The 18,320-nt window shown below is 40.8% G+C and overlaps 1 protein-coding gene across 2 annotated transcripts in view; it reads left to right on the top strand.

Moving 5' to 3' along the window:
- Positions 1 to 2,908: 2,908 nt before the first annotated feature.
- The window catches only part of LOC308689602 (NACHT, LRR and PYD domains-containing protein 3-like), a 49,037-nt gene continuing 33,625 nt past the window's right edge, over positions 2,909 to 18,320 (top strand). The window contains exons 1-2 of one of the 2 annotated variants that reach the window (XM_081363408.1): positions 2,909 to 3,000; positions 3,485 to 3,584. The gene's annotated coding sequence lies outside the window, so the exon portion shown is untranslated. The remainder of the gene's footprint in view (positions 3,001 to 3,484; positions 3,585 to 18,320) is intronic. The other variant, XM_081363407.1, reaches the window with a different exon arrangement.

The following is an 18,320-nucleotide window of genomic DNA, read 5'->3' as shown; positions in this document are numbered from 1 at the left end:
ATCCTGAATCGATTAGAAGACCATATTTCAGACTCATAAGAATCGACTCAAATGTCACATCAGCTGAGAAACTGAGCTTCTCCAAACACTGAATCAACTGAACTAATAGTTTGACAGAATGATCCGATGTCATACCTTATTAATCAAATACGTGTATGTTTGTTCAGAGGGAAAAGACTTGAAGATAAAGAAGACCAAAGCAGAGAAGTGCAGTGATGAAGAAATGCATTTAGAACAATGACATCTGTCAAGCTGACACTGCTGTAACAGTGGATATCAATTAGAGCTTAGATTCTCTGCCCGAGCCCGAGCCCGGACTCGACCCGACCCGATATTTCCCGCCACTGTATTCGGGCCGGGTCGGGTCGGGCCCTTGATAGGCTAAAGCACGTTACGTGTCATGCGCAGCGTCTCGTCCACTCTCACTCGCAGTCTCGCACGCGTGACGCATCACACCTGCTGTGCGTGCTGTAGGCTACTATTCTGCTGCTTAAGTGCAACATGGAGCTTGAAGAAGCAAAGAAAAAAATTTAAACAGAAGAAATAACTTTGAGCAAGTTTGGAGGAAAATCGGAGGTATGGAAACATTTTAAACTAGTCGTGCGGAGTGACAATATGTGTTGGCTTTGTCTCGTGCATTAAATGCGGCACGATGCTCGCCTGTGACAGCAAAAAAACGGGGACTTCGACGATGAACAGACACATGAAGCAGGCTTGCCATGGCAGAAATTATGATAGTAGTCAGCCTCAGGCCTCAATGTCCTCTTTTGTTACTTTTCTGATCCATTCAATTATTTCTGAATAAACAATGCAGTTTACATGCTTCTTCCTTGTCGCATTATTCATAAGATAAATAAATGCACGCACATGAACTTGATAAATGTTACAGATATGTTTACTATGCACAAACAAATGCCTTTCCTTTACATGTGCAAAATTCAGAATTAAATGAATGTGCTGCAATTTGTACAAAAAGAGTGTCTGTAGTAACCTACGTGTTTTAGCTATTAAATTAGCACATTTAGTTTCAAGTTTGTTAAGTTTCGTTTTGAAGAAAGCTTTTCTTTAAAGTGAATTTCGTTTTGTATAAATTGTATCTTAATTTTAATACATACCAATTGCCTGGATTTAATACATAAAAAGCAATAGGCCTATAGCAGACAATATAATCATGACATGCAATCGCCGGCGCGTCGCGGTCACTTACAGTACACCGTTTGAAACTCGTAACACACGCTGTCACCGAATTTACAAATCTTGCTTGTTGCTCACACACATATTATGTTGAAATAACAATATGTTGTAGTAACATTATTAATCTTTAAGAATATTTGATTGAATGCTGAATGTTGTGTGTTTGTTCAATTTAATAAAATTAAAACTTTAATTGTGATAATTAAAATAACTGAATATTTAATATTGAGTGGGCAATTTTTGCTCATTTATTAATAGTATTTATATAATATATATAACTGCGCAGCTCCCCCCTGTAGCTTAAATGATCTAGCACAGCAGCACCTGCGTTAAAAAATATTCTGGCGCCGCCCCTGGTTATAACGGCCCACATATGGTCGGGTTTAAATCGGGCTCGGGCTCATAATTACAGTGAATGTGTCGGGCCGGGCCGGGCTCGGACACAACGTGCTCGGGCTCGGGTAGGGTCGGGCTTGATTTGTTGGGCCCGATCTAAGCTCTAATATCAATAATGGGGATCATCTTTCAGGAAGATCACCAGGGCTTTGAAATCAGGCCATAGAGCAACAATAATTTTTTTTTTAAAAAATAATACCGGAAAAAGCTTAAAAGGAGAAGTGAGAATATGGTTATGTAATGTGAGTAAGTGTAAGAACAGTGTCAATAGTGTGAGTCTCGCACTGAATGTCTGAGAGTTGGCAGCCCTGGCACTAGACTAGATTTGGAATTAAACTTTAATCCCCAAATCACAGAAGCGAACACCATATGAGATGCCATGAGATCTCTTATTTATTATTATTATCTTATTAATCAAATACGTGTATGTTTGTTCAGAGGGAGAAGACTTGAAGATAAAGAAGACCAACGCAGAGAAGTGCAGTGATGAAGAAATGCATTTAAAGAGAATCCGTTACATTCAGACTGTGATTCATATGGACATTTCTGTATAATGTCATTGATCTTGACTTATAATATTATGGCCAATATTTCTGGATTTAATTGAAGGTTTGAGAATGCTACTTCTCTTGAAGTTTCTCGAAAGCAGAAGACTTTGCTGACTGACTGAATTCACAAACTCTCTACTTGCTCTACTTAGCGCTCTTGATAAATGTCCACAGGCCGACTCTCATCACTTAATTCAGAATATAAACCATTCCTGGAGACACTTGATGTGACTGATGTCTGGAGATGGACGTGGTTTATTTGTTGTTGATATCTGAGGTAAAGCTGTGGTAAAGTATGCAAACATCACGTGAGCGTCACTACGGGAAGCAGAAAGTGTCTTCAGACTTCACGTCTCTGTTTTCAGCGACTCTCGCTGATCGGTTACATCAGCCGATGTCCAACACACCTAACATGACACATTCACAAGAGGAGCACATGGCAAGAACACATGAGGGAAAAGGGAATCACATGACAGGGACCATGACTTTCGGTAAATGACTAAATTAAAGACATGAAACATGAAAGTGAAAACAAAACCCAAAGCAGCGTGACTTTTTTCCTTCAATTATCTACAGTCTTCTGCAATGCCCTCCAAATCTCTTGAAGCCTGACAGTGCACTTGGAGAGCCAAATAAGAGGCACAGAGACCAGATAGCTGCTCAGTTGTTTCTCAGTTTAATACAGTTGGACAGAGGATATGTGTGTCAATACACGCGTTAGCCTGTTTTCTGCTTGTGTCAAAGTTGCAGCAGGAAAATCATAAAGAGGAAGAGAAAGTGTATACAGCGCACAGAATGCAAACTCAAACAGGGTGACAGAGAGCCAAAACATTTTTTACACGGGAACAAATATCACATCACGGTAAGTCTTTCATTAATCTTCAGGATTATAATGATATCGAGCTCTAGGGATTCTGCTTTTAGTTTAGATTAATTTACAGACTCTTTACAATCTGAAATATACAGAGGTGGAAAGTAAACATGTAAATGTTCAACACTTCTGCTCTTCTGTAGGCCAGGCGTTGATTCACAGACGATCAGCTTTAGTGAGAAGATCGATTATGACAAACAGATGTATTTTTGATGGCTACAGAAAATCTATACTCTCCAATTAAAGTGTCTGGATTGTGATATTTAAAGGAAGAAGGCATAAGGCAGTAAATAAATTATTTAATGTTTTTATTTCACCTATGTGAAAATGCTCAATAATAATAATAATAAACTAGATTAAAGTTTGTTGAGACAACCTTTAATTTGGCTTGACAAAGTTTGGACCAGAAAGTTTGAAGAAGTTTATAGTAGTTTGAAGTTTAAATTAGTTTGAAGTTTAAAGGAGCTGTATGTAGTTTTCAGAGACCTCTAGCGGTGATGAGCGAGCACTGTGAGTACCGGCCAGACAGACGCAACACACCGGAGAAAGCATCACACAACATCCTGGAAACTAAGGTAAACTCCCACTGCAACGTTACAATAATAGACTACTTTTATCAGCTTGACGTTGAACTAATGCTCCATGTTCGTACCATGATAAGTATGGAACCCTATCAACCGTGCCGAATTTTGCCACTGCAAGCACCACTTCACATTGTCTTCAGGAAATATACATTCTAGGTTTGTAGATAAGGTTTCTCCATGATTCAAATGCCCTGCCGATGTTGAGACGTTTTTTTTCACTCGAAGTTCATCCGATTCACGTCTGGCCTTACGAGCTTCAGCAGAAAAAAACGTTTTTTTGTTTTTTATCAATATGTGGAGTTTGTGTTGGAGTCTGTGTTGTGCTGGGAGCAGGTCGTTTCTTAGTGTTATCAGACATGTCATAAAATGCATAAGTCATAAGTTGCAGTGTCGTCGCTGTTGAGTGCAAAGTCAGTAGACGAGGCGAGAGGCTCGTGAGCGCGCGTGCAGGTCACGTCACTGGATTTTGCGGTAAATCCGACCCGGCACCTTCACATAAAAATAAGAATACTTGCTTTCAGATGTAATAGCAAAACCCGCAAAGTGGATCATTTTAATGTGTGATTACAACCCCTTCACACACAGGCAATAAAAAAAGGATTCGTTTTAGTAGAAAAACTACATACAGCACCTTTAATTGTTTAAAGTAGTTTAAAGTATAGTTTGAAGTAGTTTAAAGTTTGATAGATAGATAGATAGATAGAGGAAGTATTTGCAAGCTCTCCCACTTGGAAATCATGGAGGGGTCTGAAATTGTCATCGTAGGTGTATGTCCACTGTGAAAGACATAATCTAAAAAAAAAAAAAATCCAGAAATCACAATATATGATTTTTTAACTATTTATTTGTATGATACAGCTGCACATAAGTATTTGAACACCTGTCTATCAGCTAGAATTCTGACCCTGAAAGAACTGTTAGTCTGCCTTTAAAATGTCCACCTCCACTCCATTTATTATCCTAAATTAGATGCACCTGTTTGAGGTCGTTAGCTGCATAAAGACACCTGTCCACCCCATACAATCAGTAAGAATCCAACTACTAACATGGCCAAGACCAAAGAGCTGTCCAAAGACACTAGAGACAAAATTGTACACCTCCACAAGGCTGGAAAGGGCTACGGGGAAATTGCCAAGCAGCTTGGTGAAAAAAGGTCCACTGTTGGAGCAATCATTAGAAAATGGAAGAAGCTAAACATGACTGTCAATCTCCCTCGGACTGGGGCTCCATGCAAGATCTCACCTCGTGGGGTCTCAATGATCCTAAGAAAGGTGAGAAATCAGCCCAGAACTACACGGGAGGAGCTGGTCAATCACCTGAAAAGAGCTGGGACCACCGTTTCCAAGGTTACTGTTTGGTAATACACTAAGACGTCATGGTTTGAAATCATGCATGGCACGGAAGGTTCCCCTGCTTAAACCAGCACATGTCAAGGCCCGTCTTAAGTTTGCCAATGACCATTTGGATGATCCAGAGGAGTCATGGGAGAAAGTCATGTGGTCAGATGAGACCAAAATAAAACTTTTTGGTCATAATTCCACTAAACGTGTTTGGAGGAAGAAGAATGATGAGTACCATCCCAAGAACACCATCCCTACTCTGAAGCATGGGGGTGGTAGCATCATGCTTTGGAGGTGTTTTTCTGCACATGGGACAGGGCGACTTCACTGTATTAAGGAGAGGATGACCGGGGCCATGTATTGCGAGATTTTGGGGAACAACCTCCTTCCTTCAGTTAGAGCATTGAAGATGGGTCGAGGCTGGGTCTTCCAACATGACAATGACCCGAAGCACACAGCCAGGATAACCAAGGAGTGGCTCTGTAAGAAGCATATCAAGGTTCTGGCGTGGCCTAGCTAGTCTCCAGACCTAAATCCAATAGAGAATCTTTGGAGGGAGCTCAAACTCCGTGTTTCTCAGGCCCCGTTTACACGTACATGGTTATTTAGAAAAACTGAGACATTTATCTTCGTTTGCACCCTTCGTTTACACGCAAACAGAGGATTCGCCAATGAAACCGATTCTTTCGAAAAACTCCGGCCAGAGTGGAGATTTTGAAAATCTTCGTTTGCCCGTTTGCATGTAAACTGAGAAAAACTGAGTTTTAGGCAGCGACGTCACAGAATGTGACTATTTTCGGGATTCTGATTGGCTAAGGTGGGCTTGAGCTTCTCGTTACACTGCCACCTACAGGTTTGGCATGCTCTTGACAGCATATACACAGGTTCGTGTGCACAATGTTATTTTTGAAAACAAAGAGGGGCAGAGGTGGGTAGAGTATCCAAAAACTGTACTCAAGTAAAAGTACAAGTACTTATAGAAATATTTACTCAAAGTAAACGTAAAAGTAATAATCTTAATAGTTACTTGAGTAAGAGTAAAAAAGTATCCAATGAAAAAACTACTCAAGTAGTGAGTAACTAGTTACTATATATATATATATATATATATATATATATATATTTATGAAGACTTCATGATGCAAAAGCCTCTGAGTGCCATCTGAAATTTTCTTCTAAAACAATCATTTGTATCAAGCTCGTATATTTAAGTTCAGCAATTTCAATTTAATTACAATTAATAGGTAGGCTACTTTTCATTGCCATTTAAGTGTGAACATAAACATACAAGCTTGTTAAAAATGCTCTTTTAGAAGAAAATTTCAGATGGTACTTAGAGGCTTTTGCCTCTTAAGTCGTCATATATATATAATTATATTATTTAGATTTTGTTTATTTAAATTACTATTATTATCAGCTATCTTTGCAACAAAAACAGAAGAGAGACGTGCATTATTTGTGCCATCTGTATAGCTCGAAAATCATTGCCTGTCCTCTGGTTTGTATAATAGTAACTTATACATTTGGATTATTAGACAATATCGAAATAAAGTGAATCTGCAGAGTGTTGCATTTAAAGGCGTATTGACAGAGAAGAGTTAAATACTCTTCACATGTGCTCGCGCTCATGACTGCTACTGAACATCTGAACACAAAAAAACCCAAATGAAAGTACATCGACGGATCTTCTTCTGACTGTTCTCCAAAATATAATCAAATGTATATTTCTGCAAGCATGTTTAAACTGGTTAACTGTGTCTATGGCAGGCAAAGGCATTCGTTTTCAAGTCGAGTTCGCACGCCACTGCGCAACAATAGACACAATACCGCGGGATGGCGGGTGTTCATAAACTGTGAACAATGGTAGCTTTATTTAATGTAAATTAATGTATATGTCCAAAAAACAGTAATGTCATACTTTCTAATATCGTGGCGTAATAATCTGTTTGGTTGTAAAATGTATTACCTGAAATGAAATGAAATCGAATATATCGTCCTGACTCCTGTGGAATCATTCATTCACAGACAGCTTACGAAGATGTTCAACTAATAAAGATCTTCATCGCTGGCAAAAATATGATGCATTTGAAGATTTGCTCTCACTTGACTGTACTGTATGGTCCACTGCCACTTCATCTAACGCTCTTGATGTGCTTAAATCTTCCTGTTACGACTCCGAGTCCAGTGTGAATTGAAATCGCTTCAGATGATTCAGTGCGTGCAGGGAACTGAACAGAATCATTCAAACTGATTCGCGAACCGATTTAGACAGATCTGCCAACTTGTTTGATGAAGTCTTTGAACAGAATCGACTCAAAAGAGTCATTCATTTGTGAATTGAGCATCGCTCAAGTCCAGAAAAAAAGATACAGCGCGCTTGGAATAAACTAAGCATTTAACAACACATATTGCATTAAAATAAAGTAACGAGAGGAACGTCGCCCAATGTAACGAAGTAAAAGTACAGTTTTTTCATTATAAATGTACTCGAGTAAAAGTAAAAAGTACCCACATTCAAATCTACTCTTAAAAGTAAAATTTTTCTAAAAAAGTACTCAAGTAAATGTAAGGAAGTAAATGTACTTCGTTACTACCCACCTCTGAAGAGGGGTGAAATGTCCGTTTATGAAAATAGCCATCCACGTGTAAACGTAGCCTCAGTGACAGCCCAGAAACCTGACTGATCTAGAGAAGATCTGTGTGGAGGAGTGGGCCAAAATCCCTCCTGCAGTGTGTGCAAACCTGGTGAAAAACTACAGGAAACGTTTGACCTCTGTAATTGCAAACAAAGGCTACTGTACCAAATATTAACATTGATTTTCTCAGGTGTTCAAATACTTATTTGCAGCTGTATCATACAAATAAATAGTTAAAAAATCATACATTGTGATTTCTGGATTTTTTTTTTAGATTATGTCTTTCACAGTGGACATGCACCTACGATGACAATTTCAGACCCCTCCATGATTTCTAAGTGGGAGAACTTGCAAAATAGCAGGGTGTTCAAATACTTATTTTCCTCACTGTAGATAGATAGATGGAGCAACCTCGGTTGCTGGGCTGTTCTGGGTGGTTGCTATGGTGTTCTAGGCGGTTGCTTATGTACAGTATTTTGGCTGGTTGCTAGGGTGTTGCTATTGCTTGGGTGTCCCTATTTTCCTGAACTGCTTTTACATGCCCTTCACTCAAAGCATTCCTGATTTTGGATCCTCCTCCTTCCTAATGTTATATTCAGCCCACGCATCACCTTTACAGACCAAAAAAACTTTACAGTCTAAAAAAATATGATAAAAGTTAAATAGTTAATGATGGTTAAGTATATTTTGTTTTTCTTTTTCTTTGTTTGTGTTAACCTCTCTGTTTTGTTAAAATTAGCATTTGCTATGTGTGCCATAAAGCTGGGTTCTTTAAACATCAATGGTACCAGAGAGGATGCAAAGAGAGTTTCCCTTATCAGTTTGTTTAAAGTTAAGGAATTAAATGTCATTTGTTTTACAAGAAACGCACGCATAGCACCGTTGAAAATGAAACTGCTGGAAGAAAAATTGGGATGGGGAAGTTGTTCTCAGTGAGTCATAAGAGTAGTAACAGTGGTGGAGTTGGTATCCTGTTTTCTAGAGATTTTTTACCCATTTCTTGTGTTACTGAAGAAATCATTGAAGGTTGCTTGTTAAAAATACAAGCTGTATTTTAAAGTGAAAAATGACTTTCATCAATGTTTATGCTCCAACTGTAGGCACAGAAAGGGTGGTCTTTTTAAACTCTCTAAATACTGTAATAAGTAACTGTAGCGATGATGGATACATGTTCCTAGGTGGTGATTTTAACTGCACTGAGAATGCAACTCTAGACAGAAACCACCAAGAACCACATGGAGCCAGTAAGAATTGTCTTGTTAAAATGATTTATGTGATGTTTGGAGGCTTTTTCATACTACTCAGTGTTAACCCCCTGAGGTCGACAATCGCGCCGGCGCGATAGGCTCGCTTTTTTTCAGTTCAGTTCAAAAGAAATTAATTTTGCTCTGTTGACTTTGATATTACAAGCAAGTTTCATACATCAATCGATTCTGTTAAATGTGTATTATTTTTGTGTATACTCACAATAAAAACAAAGTGTTGTGCTTTTTGCCAAATAAAGACAAATAAACGTGATGCGAGTTCTGCCTTCTCTCTGTCAGTGAAGACCATTCTGAAACGCGTCCGAAAATGAACTGTAACTCAGCGAATACTCAGTCAAACAGGCATACAGACACACAGGCATGAAGCTTGAATTCTCTTCTTTTAAATGAGGTAATTTATATAAAAAACAAATATTCTCATCTTGTGAAATCTGTATTAAAAGAGAGCGATTCCAGTCGAGCTAATTAGAGCTCAGCCCACGGAGAGCGCGTGCTATTCAAACGCAAATTACTGAGGCAATCCAAGCAAACCTGTGAACGCCCCCATATCAGCTTGAGAAAAAAAAAATTTAATCATATCATTGTAGCCTACGTGTTTACACCATCTGGCAGCGCTGTGAGGAATAATAATAATGGAAAATCTACCTCAGAGTGCGGGTATTGCAGGAGCGAGGATCCGAATATGTAGTACGTTTTTTTTCCTTCTCAAGTTAATCGCGTTTCTGTGAATGAATGAACGGCAGCCGCAGAGATGCGCGCTGTTTATCACAGCTCGAAAAAAGACAGTTTAAATTTAAATTGCGTCTCTGTGTGAATGAATGATGATGTTTTAGCAAACTGTATTGCTATACTGAGTTGAGTAAAAATCGACAGAAATATGTTGAAATAAAATGTAGGCTATTTGTATAAGCAACGTATTAAACTGAAAATTAACATTTATATGCCCTAATATTTCATAAAAACAACGTTACAGTCAGGCGTTTCTGTTTGTGAATGAATGTTTCGGTTTTAGCAAACTGTATTGCTATACTGAGTAAAAATCGACTGAAATATGTTGAAATAAAATGTATTTGTATAAGCAACGTATTAAACTGCAAATTAACATTTATATTTCTTATAATAAAAACGAAAGACCTATGTTACAGACATATGAAAGACAACATTTCGTTGATTAGTTTTGGATAGATTATACATTTTTACTGTAAAATATCTGCCACCTCAAATAAGCTTTTGTTTGCCAATTTTTTATCATGTTAAATATAGTATGTTTTGTCAAAAATAAAGTAATCAAATAATCAATCAAATCCTTAACTTTGAAATATGTATGATAAAATGTATACTTTAGTTTTTACAAAGAAAGATTACACTTGAATTGTTGTTGTAATTGTAACCTTTTTAATAAAAAAATATATTTACAAGGTAGATGTAAACAAACTATTAAAAGGTAAATATAAGCCTTTTCTTTAAATAATTTTTATTGTGTTTTATTAGTGACAAATTTGGGGAGAGGATAAATATTCCAAACTGAAAATACAGTATGAGAATTAACTGCACAATTACTAGACATGTTTTCCTTGGATATTATAGGCCAAATTGCAAGCACAATATGTGGAAAAATAAAAAAGAATTGACATGCTTCCAACTGTTGCTCTTGCATTCTTGTGGCTCAGTGACTCACCTGAATGAATGGCTAATTAAGTAATGCAGGCCCCATTGTCTCCTCAGGTGTGAACCACTAAATGTGCATGATCGTTGACGCCCACTCCGCATATTGCCTTTCCAAACAGAAAGTGCTTTGCAAAATTCAAATCAATGTATTGTGTTATGTGAATGATAAGGCAGGGTGATTTTCACATCATTTTGAAGAAAAAACACTAGGCAATGACATCCATTAGACAAAAGTCTTATTGGCACATATTTAGAATGTGTTTTATGGCCTTATTTCAAAAACTTTAGTTTTTAGTTTTTTCAATAACCATGCATAAACATTATTCTCTCAAAAATGCAGACATGTACATTCTTGTTGCTCACATATTATGGTAGCCCTGTTTGTGCTAAATAGTGTGTAATATTTTTTGCCATTAATATGTTTATAAGCAACTGAAAAAAGCACAAATGTCAGGGCATGTCAGAACATCTCAAGGACCCCAAAAACACCTTAGACCCGAGAGGGTTAATATACTTGGACTTATGTTTGGCAGTTTGTGACTTTGCGAGATAAACATAAGGTAGCACTGGTATTCCAAAACATTCAGTGGCACATGCCAATCAAAAACAGACGTGACACAAATAACACGTTTGAAAAAATATTACTGACTTTAATGCATTTAAATTATATATAAAATATCCCAAAATTAGGCTATTTACTTTTTGTAAATAGTGTCACAATTACGTCAGTATAGACGTTGATTCATCTGTCAGTCACTACTGGAGGTGTCACAAGTTCACAACATACGGTGACATGTTCTGCAACTCTGTAGCTGTGTCCCAATGTGAAGGCTGCATCCTCCGAAGGCCGTATTCGAAGGCCGGTTGCATCATCGCTGCGCGACGAAACGTCACAGCGGCGCGACGAAGGATGTCCCAATTCAAAGGCTGCACACTTCGGAGGTCGCATTTGAAGGCCGACTGCGTCACCGCGGCGCGATGAAGGCTGTCCCAATTCAATACTGCATCCTTCGAAGGCCGTATTTGAAGGCCGGTTGCGTCATCGCGGCGCGACGAAGGCTAAAGCGACGCCAAATCCACCCTTCGTTTCCCCGTGAAAGGAAGGATACATAAATGGACACTTAGCGGACTATCCTACCCTATCCTACCCCATAAGGCGCGCCAGTGACGACAGCATTTTTATTAAAAAAAAAAAAAAGACGGCCGAGAGTTCGGTGGCGGACGGCAAATTCACATTTAAATGTAAGTATTATGTTTTCATTTACTCAAATAGCTAGTGAAACCTGAGTTAAAAGCCACAAGTTTTTCTTTCTTATAAACTTCATCTTAACTCCTTCGTAACCATTGCGTGGCTTCATTTGTCAGGTGGTCTGAGGCAAAACTTGTGCTAATAGTTTAATAATTGTTTCAGGAGGCAAGGAGTCTAGTCTAACTTGTGTGAATAAGAAATATCGCTCACCCCATAAAGCCCACAAACAAAAGTAAAGCAGTAGATAAGGCAATGGGGTTTCACTTTTATGTGTTTTTGTAGTGATGTCATGGAAGCTGTCTACAAAGGTTTTAACCACATTGGAGTATCCATAAATATGATTTCTGAATATGAATATGATTTTAAAAATACAAAGTAAGAAAGTTTTGAGATCACATCTTTGCTGAAATGTATTGTTATGTTGTTGTTAACCAGCGCATGGTTAAAATCATGGTTAATCTGGGACAGGTGAGGGTGTGAGTGGGAAACCCACTGCTGAAACTTGGCCCTGGTTTGTACTCATGGATGAGGTGTTGGGACAGAGGCATTGCACCAACCCCCCGTCCTCATTGCCTCAATCCCTGAGGACACACCAGGGCCAAGTTCAGCAGTGTGTGACCAAGAAGAGGAGGAGCCAGGGGTAGTAGCAGCAGCATCAGCACCAGCACCAGCACCAGCACCAGCACCAGCACCACGAAGAAGGCGAGACAGAGAGGACGAGTTTTTGGACTTGATTAGAGAAGACATGGGACTGCAGAGGCGAGGAGAGCACAGGAGAGGATGGACTGAGGATGATTGAGAAATATATATATATATATTCTTGTTTAACTTTTTTTCACTTATATTTTTTAAAAGGAAAAAAAATCTGGACATTTATTTATTTTTATGCAACTTTAAATGTGTAAATAAAAGAGAATTCATTGCTGTCACATGCCTGTCCTGTCTCGTGTAGCACATGTGGTGTTTGTGTTCTGTCTCTGTGTTGACCCCACCCTCCTTGTTCTCTCATTATTGGTTTCATTTGCCCCACCTGTTGTTCCCTTATCACCTGCCTGATTTGTCCCTTTTATAAGTTCCTTTGTGTTTGCAGTCTGTGTCGGATCGTTGTCTTGTACACGTCTCCTGTTCGCCCGTGACCCTTTTTGGTATGTTCATTTTTGAAGTTGTTGTTGTTTTGTATTAAGTTATGTTTTCCCCCTCGTGGGTTTTGTTTTGTGTTTATTGTTTCTTTTGTAATAAATATCATTATTCCTTTGCATTTGAGTCCTCCCTTAGTTTTCTTTAGTTAACGTGACAGACCGATCCGACCATGTCAAGGACTCAGCAAAGGATTTCAAGTCATCCACCAGCCCCCTCTGTCTTGTGCCCCCAATACGAACGTATTATCCGTTTTCAGGCACTAAGTTCCCTCCGCCAACAAGGGACTGATTTGAGGAAGTTCGCGGCCGAATTCCTTAGAGCGGCGGAGGGATTACTACTTAATGAAGGGCCTCTTAAGGACCTTTTCTTTTATGCTCTCAATGAGCCCATGGACTGGTTACTCAGGAGGGCGTATGAAAAGAGTACCTTTGAGGCAATGGTGGAGGGTCTCGCTCGCTTGCAGGAGCGAGAGGCCAGGAAGAGGGTCTCAGTTCCGGCGGTCCCTGTTCCGGTGGTCCCGAGTCCAGTGGTCCCAGTTCCGGTGGTCCCAGTTCCGGTGGTCCCAGTTCCGTTGGTCCCAAGTCCAGTGGTCCCAGTTCCGGTGGTCCCAAAACGGAGGAGGAGAAGGAAGACTCCCTCCGTGACAGTCCCGGTGGTCCCAGTTCCGGTGGTCTCAGTTCCGGTGGTCCCGAGTCCGGTGGCTCCTAACACGGAGACCATCCCGGCGGTGACTGCCGTCCCTGATGCACTGCCTAGGCGTCTTGCTCTGCCCGCGCCGCCCAGGCGTCTTGCTCTGCCCGCGCCGCCCAGGCGTCATGCTCTACTGGCCCTGCCCGAGCTGCTCGCACTGCCTGCGCCACCCCAGCGATCCATCACTTCTGCTGATCCAGAGACTGTTCACGTCACATCTGCAGAGCCTGTGTCTTCGGACAAGATGGCCGCCGCCGCCGAGCCTGTTCACGTCATGCCTGCCGAGCCTGTGTCTTCGGACAAGATGGCCGCCGCCGAGCCTGTTCACGTCACGCCTGCCGAGCCTGGGTCTTCGGACAAGATGGCCGCCGCCGAGACCGTTCACGTCATGCCTGCCAAGCCTGTGTCCCCTGACAAGATGGCCGCCGTCGAGGCTGTGTCTGTTCCTGAACCTGAGCCGGTGCCTGTGTCTGTTCCTGAACCTGAGCCGTTGCCTGTGTCTGTTCCCGAGCCGGTGGTGTCTGTTCCCGAGCCGGTGGTGTCTGTTCTCAGTTCCTGAGCCGGTGGTGTCTGTTCCCAGTTCCTGAGCCGGTGGTGTCTGTTCCAGTTCTTGAGCCGGTGTCGTCTGTTCCAGTTCCTGAGCCGGTGGTGTCTGTTCCAGTTCCTGAGCCGGTGGTGTCTGTTCCAGTTCCTGAGCCGGTGGTGTCTGTTCCAGTGCCTGAGCTGGTGTCTGTTCCTGTGCCATGGCCGCCTGAAGGGTCGTCTCCACCCTGGCCGCCCGAGGGAGGGTCTCCACCCTGGCCGCCCGAGGGAAGGTCTCCGCCCTGGCCGCCCGAGGGAAGGTCTCCGCCCTGGCCGCCCGAGGGAAGGTCTCCGCCCTGGCCGCCCGAGGGAAGGTCTCCGCCCTGGCCGCCCGAGGGAAGGTCTCCGCACTGGCCGCCAGATGGACTGACATTTCCGCCCTGGCCGCCAGATGGACTGACATTTCCGTCCTGGCCGCCAGATGGACTGACATTTCCGTCCTGGCCTCCCGAACTCTGTGGTCCGCCCTGGCCTCCCGAACGGTCCATTTTTCCTGCCCCACCCTGGTCTGTCCTTCCTGTTCCCCCAGTTTCACCCTGGTCTGTCCCTCCTGTTCCCCCAGTTTCACCCTGGTCTGTCCCTCCCGTCCCTCCCTGGTCTGTCCCTCCCTGGTCTGTCCCTCCCTGGTCTGTCCCTCCCGTCCCTCCCTGGTCTGTCCCTCCCGTCCCTCCCGTCCCTCCCTGGTCTGTCCCTCCCGTCCCCAGTGGAGCGTCTGGTAGCCGCTCCTTAAGGAGGGAGTAATGTCACATGCCTGTCCTGTCTCGTGTAGCACATGTGGTGTTTGTGTTCCTGTCTCTGTGTTGACCCCACCCTCCTTGTTATCTCATTATTGGTTTCATTTGCCCCACCTGTTGTTCACTTATCACCTGCCTGATTTGTCCCTTTTATAAATTCCTTTGTGTTTGCAGTCTGTGTCGGATCGTTGTCTTGTACACGTCTCCTGTTCGCCCGTGACCCTTTTTGGTATGTTCGTTTTTGAAGTTGTTGTTGTTTTGTATTAAGTTATGTTTTCCCCCTCGTGGGTTTTGTTTTGTGTTTAGTGTTTCTTTTGTAATAAATATCATTATTCCTTTGCATTTGAGTCTTCCCTTAGTTTTCTTCAGTTAACGTGACAATTGCTCTGGACATTGTTTATTTTTGTAATGATAATGATAACAAATTCTTCTATACCTTTTTTCCCCCAACTATTTACAACATACGTTAAACATATCAAAATCAACATAAACATTTAAATTTACAGTACATAAAATAAGAAAAAATGATGTAGACTTTTATTCAGCTGAGTGGGAGACCCTGGTGTGCTGCTGGACCGGGATGGGCACAATAGAGACCCTGGTAAGGCCTCCTGCTGGTGGGACATCATCTGGGACAGTCTTCAGAGTGTTTGACTGCATATTTTCACTATCCACTAAGTTGTCTACCAACAGGTTTGCAGGGCTGACTAATGGAATAAATATTGAGATACTTTATTACACTAAAGTACTTTTAATAACCACTAATACCGCATTGGTGAAAAACTACTAGTCATATATTTCAAACCTTAGTTAAGCAAAATGATCTTGCATACTCTAATGTACTTAAGGCATCAAGAATAAAAGTAAAGGAATTCTGCAGGAAAAAAACCTTGTCAGGGTTTTTATGATGGTTCTGCTTTTATATTACTGCATATGTATGCATTTTACTTCTGAATATTTTCAAGGTTGATACATTTAAACTATATACTTTTGTGTACTTTAATGTTAAACAATGCATCATATTGTAAAATAACATAATTTTGTAGTGTTGCTGTCCTGTGTGGGAAAATTACTCGCATATTAACCAAGTATGTAGCTCCTTACATACCACCACTGGTTATTTTTAAAATTAAAGTAACAAAATGTAGTCCTATTGTTACAATATTAACAAATTGTTACTAACTACAGCTCCGTCCCATTTGGCGCATCTGAAGCGCTCGGACCGGTCTAGCCTACGGACGATTGTTCTTGTCGCCTAGCAACAGTGACTGACAGCTGCCGAGCGGGAGTAACATTCGCACTGGACTTTTTATATTCAACTGGGTCTTATATTCAAATAGGGTTGAAAACCTGTGTAAATATATTTACCACGGTCCATTTATGTGCATAATAAAAAGAATACACTAGCCTACAAAATCGCATCAAGGTAAGATATAAATGAACATTTGAAAGCCGAAAGTAACGTTACATGGCCTGAAACATCCGTACCATGTCCTCCAGAAAAATATAAAACATAAAAATGACAATAGCCAATTCTGGCTCCATAGCTGTTTACTCAATTATATCAAATGAATTATCAGGATGGCAGCATACTCTCGCACCGTTGCTTGGCGCCTGGAGTGGTAATCGGGAACACCTGGCTGCGCAATTAGGAAATTCTACGAAGGCTACATGGTGCGTCGTTCGGAGGATGCATAGGCTGCATCATTTGAAGTCCGTGGCCTTCGAAGGATGCAGTCTTCACATTGGGACACAGCTTGTGTCAGTCAGGTGTTATGTCAGTGTCAGTTTGTCGCGATAATGTCAATGATACATGCCACTATCCACTGGCACATGCCAATGAAGACCGGATGTGCCAATAAGCATAGTGACGTGCCATTGGCATCTGTGCGTCATATATTTGCTTCTTATTTATTAAATACTGGCAATTGATTGATGAAACATTGTTTAAAATTAAGATACAATTTATACCAAACGAAATTCACTTTAAAGAAAGGCTTTATTCAAAACAAAACTTAACGTGGTCCAAATTGGGAGAGTCTAGAAAGCAGTAAAGCTCCAGGCATTGATGGCCTTCCTGTGGACGTTTATAAAGTTTTCTGGCCTGTGATTGGCTAAGTTGACAGTTTAAGTAAAGGACACTTACCATTGAGCTGCAGGAGAGCAATCCTCACTCTTCTTCCCAAAAAAGGGGTTTTACAAGAGATCAAGAACTGGCGGTTGACTACAAACTGTTGGCAATGAGACTGAAAAATGTTTCATGTTAGTCATGTTGACCAGACTTATTGTATATCCAATAGGTTGATATCTGACTATCATTTTAATTTGTGATGTTTTGGACCTCTCCAATTCATTGGGTTTTGAAATTTGCCTGATTTCAGTTGATCAAGGAAAGGCCTTTGACAGAGTCGAACACCAGTATTTGTGGCAAACGTTAGATGCGTTTGGGTTCAGCTCTGGCCTTATAAACATGATTCGAGTCTTGTATAGTGACATTGAGAGTATTTTAAAGATCAACGGTGGTTTCAGTGCTCCTTTTAAAGTTCATAGGGGGGTCAGACAAGGATGTTCATTATCTGGTATGCTGTACTCCTTGTCCATAGAGCCTCTTCTGCACAAATTAAGACAATCTTTTTTCGGTGTAAACCTTCCTGGATGTGAAACAGTTTTTAAAGTATCTGCTTATGCCAATGATGTTGTTGTCATTGTCAAAAAACAAGGAAGACATTGACACCCTTGTAGAAAATATAAATGTTTTTGGTGTATTGTCCTCTGCTAAAATTAACTGGGTGGAAAAGTGAAGCTGTAACAATCAGTGATGAGTTAAGTAGAAAACTTGATTGGTTGATTTGGAACGTGGGTGGGTTTAAATATCTTGGTGTTTATCTTGGAGATGATACTTTTGTGTGTATTGGGAAACTGTTTTAGAAAAATTGGGTCAATGTTTTAGAAAAAGTTGAAGGACGTCTCAAAAAATGGAAATGGGTATTGCCACACATGTCTTGCCACAAACCATTGATGTGTAAACTAAATTTGGTGACACAACAGTGTGTAACATTGAAGTTAATGACTAATTTTTGTAGAAGCGAACACCATATAAGATGCCATGAGATCTCTTATTTATTATTATATGTCAAGACATAGCAGATAAAAACAATTTACTGGAGAGATGGTCTTCATTCGTCAATACACAAAGGTTGGGCATTTATATGCTGACCAGTAACTTACATTATCTTTACAAGGTAGAGAAACGTGTTCATGTTTAAAATTGAATGTATATTTCATGATACACAATCCTCATTCCTTAAAGAGAATACTTCAGTCAACATATGCATCAGTGGAAACTATGCTAGATTGCATTCACATTCTTCTGTGGTTAAAACTAACTCATTTCACTCCTCTCCATGACCTTGGCATGTGATC

The sequence above is a fragment of the Scardinius erythrophthalmus genome (genome assembly GCF_964197995.2).
Source record: "Scardinius erythrophthalmus genome assembly, chromosome: 4".
NCBI lineage: Eukaryota > Metazoa > Chordata > Actinopteri > Cypriniformes > Leuciscidae > Scardinius > Scardinius erythrophthalmus.
Note: the sequence above shows the minus strand (reverse complement) of the source record. Positions and strands in the feature narration are given on the sequence as shown.